This window comes from Miscanthus floridulus, chromosome 1, assembly GCF_019320115.1.
Source record: "Miscanthus floridulus cultivar M001 chromosome 1, ASM1932011v1, whole genome shotgun sequence".
Taxonomy (NCBI): Eukaryota; Viridiplantae; Streptophyta; class Magnoliopsida; order Poales; family Poaceae; genus Miscanthus; species Miscanthus floridulus.
Window position 1 is genome coordinate 55,353,488 of NC_089580.1, and position 4,971 is coordinate 55,358,458.

General features: G+C 44.1%; 1 pseudogene; it reads left to right on the forward strand.

The window, feature by feature from the left end:
- Window positions 1-799: 799 nt before the first annotated feature.
- On the forward strand, window positions 800-3,832 carry LOC136457102 (DNA excision repair protein ERCC-1-like; annotated as a pseudogene).
- Window positions 3,833-4,971: the final 1,139 nt, after the last annotated feature.

Sequence of the window (4,971 nt, forward strand, 5' to 3'; positions counted from 1 at the left end):
AATTAATAGTGAAATTTGCAGCTTCAGAGCCATCAGGTTTTGACGGTAAGCTGTTTAAAGACTTGATGATATAGGGAAATCTAACAAGCGGTAAAAAAAAACAACTCCATCTGAAATTTAGGATCTAAAATGGTTTCACCAGTTTTTGGCGGCTCTAAGAATCATGCGCCTGCTCTCGTTTGTCCCATGCTAAATGCAGCAGCAGAGCTAGCTCCTAACACAGTAGAGGCAGGACATCAAGAACACAGGGTAAATTATTCTCACCCGAACCAAATCGTCTTGCTTAAATTCTCACCCAGGAACAATAACAAAGGTACAAAAGCATGACGCACAGAAATATATATAGTTGCCATAATATGGCAAAAACGATTGATTCAAAAATGTGAAGGACAGATACAACACCATAACTGTATCTTATTCAAATAAACTGAAATGACCAAGTACTTGATTGCAAATATAATCCAGCAAATTTCATTTTCAAATCCCACAAGTCATTGCAATAGAAATCCAATTACTTGATTGCAATCCCATCGGGCAGTCGGGTGAACGATTATCCAATTACACAAATTGCACCCCTCATCAAACCACATGCTGAAATCCTAGCGCCTACAGAAGCTTTGGTCCATATGTTGAACATGCATGAACCAAAAAACTGCTTTCTACAATTGGAGGCAAAATCACAAGAGCGTATAAAGGCTGTACTCACATGAATGGACGGACGAAGGCCAAATCACAGACACTACGACAATTCGATGGTCCATCCTAATTAATCCAAATGAAGCCCATGGTTCCGGCCCAAATGACAGAGCCGGCAAAGCGTCTCCCCTCCCGCAACCGACCTACTCTCAGATCCCCCGGCAGGCCCGGCCCACGCGGGTTCCGTGCAGGTGCAGCGACGGTCAGACTGGCGGGTCGCTACTCCGTCCCGTCCCGGCCGTCGTCCCCGTACGGCCACGCCTCTCGGCCTCCCGCTCCCGCGCTGCCATGGACGGGGGAAGGAGAGCAGCAGGCGCCGCCGGAGGGGCATCCCGGTAAGAACCTCATCAAGATCCCGTCCTATCAGGAGGTCTTCGGCACCGGCGCCACCTCTTCTTCCTCGAAGCCGGCCTCCTACAACCCTCCTCTAGCCAGCTCCGGTGGCGTCCGCCGTTTCATCCTCGTCGTCGTCCTCGGGATCATTCTCGCGGGATTTCTCCTTCCTCAAGTCCTCCGAGTTCTACTCCCCTCCGCCGCCGCCTCCCCAGCCCACCACCACCACCCCGAGGTACCTTATACTGTCCTCCCTCTATTCCTCTTGGCCTCGACTCAGACGAGTTCGGTTTCCTGGCGCAGGCCTCCTCAGGCTAGCCCCTCAGCGCCGACGCCCCAGAGCAAGAACGCCATTCTCGTCAGCCATAGGCAGGTACTGGGGCGTGATTTCTGGCACCATGACACTTTTGACTTCTTGTTTTGAGGTTCCTGTCCCCTTATTGTATAGCAAATTTCGTGTCTTTTGTTCATTCTTGTTCGGCAGAGAGGGAACCCTCTGCTGAAGCACATCAGGAATGCTAGGTGGACGTTCGCAGAAGTCGTGCCGGACTATGTGCTTGGGCAATCGTCATGTGCCTTGTACTTGAGGTTAGCACTCTCTGCGTCTTATCGTGTCTTCATTCTGAATTGGACTTGTGTAGATTAGTTGAATGTGCATCTATCAGGACTTCAGGAGGCATCATTTTCCTGCCTGTATATTATTAGACAGTGCCATGAGGCATTCTTTTGTTGTGAGAAAAAAATTCTCTAGTTTTACTTCTCTGTGCTGTGCTGTACTGTGTTGTAGCGATTTTCAATGTTGATTAGTACTAGGACAAAATGGTGCCACAGAGTGTGTTCGTTGAGGTGCTGCTGTTGAATGATTTTTACTGTTCAGTTTCTGTTGTTATGGATGCAGTATCAGGTACCATCTTCTACATCCAGACTACTTGTACCTATCGGATAAGAGAGCTGCAGAAGAATTTCAGGCTGTGTGTCATCTTGTGCCATGTTGATGTTGTAAGTTTCAGTCACTTGACCAACATACTTGCTTTGCCATAGTATATTCACTTTGAAGCATCTCAATTTAAAAATCTAGCATTTTACTGTTCATAGGAAGATGTAATCAAGCCTTTGCATGAAATTACAAGAACAGCGCTGCTTCATGACTGCACCCTCTTGTGCGGTTGGAGGTATTTTCCCATAGTAACTCTAATGTGCTTGGATTCAGTAATTTTTTTTGGTCCTGTTCTTTGTGAACCGTCCTGTATTGTCATATCAGTTCTACATAATATGAATATAATTCTGGGATCACCTTGTGCTGGGTCCTTTTTTTTTATTGCGTCCAAACAAATCTATTTATCATCTCAATATTCAACTAAAATAATTGCACATATTTGTCTTTGTTTTTCTAGAAAAGAATTAAATGGGTCCTCCATCACACAAATCAGAGAAGTTCCGTAACAATTTCATGATGAATTGATGATGTAAATATGGTTATGAAGATTCAAGAGTAAGTTGTCTGAACAAACTGTTCTCTCTTGTAGCCTGGAGGAATGTGGTCGGTACTTGGAGACTATTAAAGTATATGAAAACAAGCCAGCTGACATTATTCGTGAGCACATGGATAACGACTATCTATCACGGGTATATATGCTTCCTGGGAACCCTCTCAGGAATAAGATAGTTTAATGATCTATGTCATTGGTTGATCAGGAAAACTGGTATTAAATAGTGCTATTATGATTTGCAAGAAATGTATCCCTGTGGCGCGCTCTCTATTTCAAACCATGTTTCTAGCATTGGCATTACGAGTGGTTTCAATACAGCTCTCTCTGTTCTGCCCTTTTAGGTTGATGGTAGTGAGATACTTCAGTTATTAAAGTCTCAGTGCCTTGATTATATTTTTATGTATGGTTTTGGATAATTGCAGTTGACGCACGCGCTTACATCCATTCGGCATGTTAATAAAACAGATGTTGTCACACTTGGTTCATCTTTTGGGGTAAGTTGGACAAAGAATCACCCTGACCTGTAAGCCTTACAACTTCCTCCATAAGTATACTTGTCTGACAATATGTTCTGTTTTGGCTCTTCAATATGTCAGTAGCATTAACACAAGAAATCCAGCAAATAAATACGCATCATATAAATGTTATTGTTCTTCATGTATTTGCAGTCACTCTCACAAATCATGAATGCTTCTATGGAGGAGCTGGCTCGATGCCCAGGAATTGGTGAGCGGAAGGTAAACGTGCACACATTGGTTATCCACAGAAACCGCAAACTCCTTATTTTGAGTGTTTCGCTGCCGAACCCTGTTTCCCTGGCTTAATATGTGTGTATATAATTTGTTCAACTGTTGTAGGTAAAACGACTCTATGATAGCTTCCATGAGCCGTTCAAACGGGTTTCTGCCCGACCAAACCTTGTAGTACCCGATACCCCAGACCGAGAGAAAGCAAAAGGTCAACCTTCATCTACTGATGACAGTTTGCAAGATGCGGTGGAAAAGCCAGATGCGTCGAAGAAGAAGAAAGGCTCTTATGTAAGGTCAGCCCTTACCGCTGCCTTTGCCAAGTACTCAGAGAAGATCCGCAGCCAGGGCCGCGATGCAGCAAACGAGGGCCGGTGAAGGTACTAGCAGCTCAACCATGGAAGCTGACAGGGCGAGAGACTGATTAGCAGTAGGATGTTAACGGTACTGGAGAAATGCTAGTTTGTGCCTTCCTAGTTTAGGTGCTTGTTGCTGCTGCTGCTGTACTTGCAGAAATTTTCCTATGTATGTTCTCCCCTTGTAACTATTGACCCTCAGAAGCATGGCAAAATGTTCTAGCACGTAACAAATCCTTTAGCCTCCTCTTGTGAGAAGAAATGACAAGGCGACTGCAAAATTTTGTGCAAGTTAAATAAATGCAAGGGCACGCAGCTACCACGGATCGTGATTCGTCTGCCCTTCACGAGGCCGAACGACGCGGACTTGTCGAACCCCTTGCCGAAGGTGATTAGGCCGCCGATCTGCGCGTGCGGCATCAGTATTTCCCGCGGCGTGCTAGGCAGCTACTCGCATCATATGTGTTTTTTTAGGCTGAAGAGGGGTCAGAGCATCTTCAACGAGATCTAAAAATTTAAGTCCTAACAATATCTAAAAAAATGAGTCTTAAAAATCTAGTTTTGTAACATTCTGTCAACAACTTCTTTTCATTCTAAATACATATCATAATTTATACCGAACCACCAATCATGGACGAAATAAATTGACATCATGACTACCATCCTCGATACCTAGCTCACACCTAGAACCTTCGTGACAAAATCTTCGTTACCTGATTTACTTCTTAGTAATCTCATGTCTGAAAATAATGGCCGGAGATCTAATTCCAGCGAACCTCGTAGACGGCAGCAGTGGGGTCATGGCTGACCATCCCATCACCATACATCACACTTAGAACTTCCAAAATAGAATCTTCATTTCTTGTTCTACCTTTCTTCAATATCCTTATATCTGAAAATAGTGTCCAGAGATCCAATTTCTGGTGAACCTTCATACGGAGGTAGAGGCGGTGGTTAGGGCAAACAGGGAGCGCCAAAATAATAGCCCGAGTATCGGTCATGCAGGTACGTTTGCGCTTGGATGCCTTTGTTTTTCTAAGTGTAGATAGATTAGTAGTTATGATAAGTTATTCAGATGGAGATTTTTTCCACCATACCAACAAAATTTGGGAGTGATGTACTCATAGAAATTTGGGAGTGATGTACTCATATAGCTCGGATTCGTATCCATCCACATGTGTGGAAGTGGATTAGAATAGAACTTGGAACTAAATTTTACACCAACACATGTGGATTAATGTGCATGCGACAACATCCAAACAAGTCCTTATAGAGAAGATTTACCCACAGCATTTAACAGGTTGTAATCCATACCGTTTGAATAATCATTTGGTCCGTGACAGCGACAAA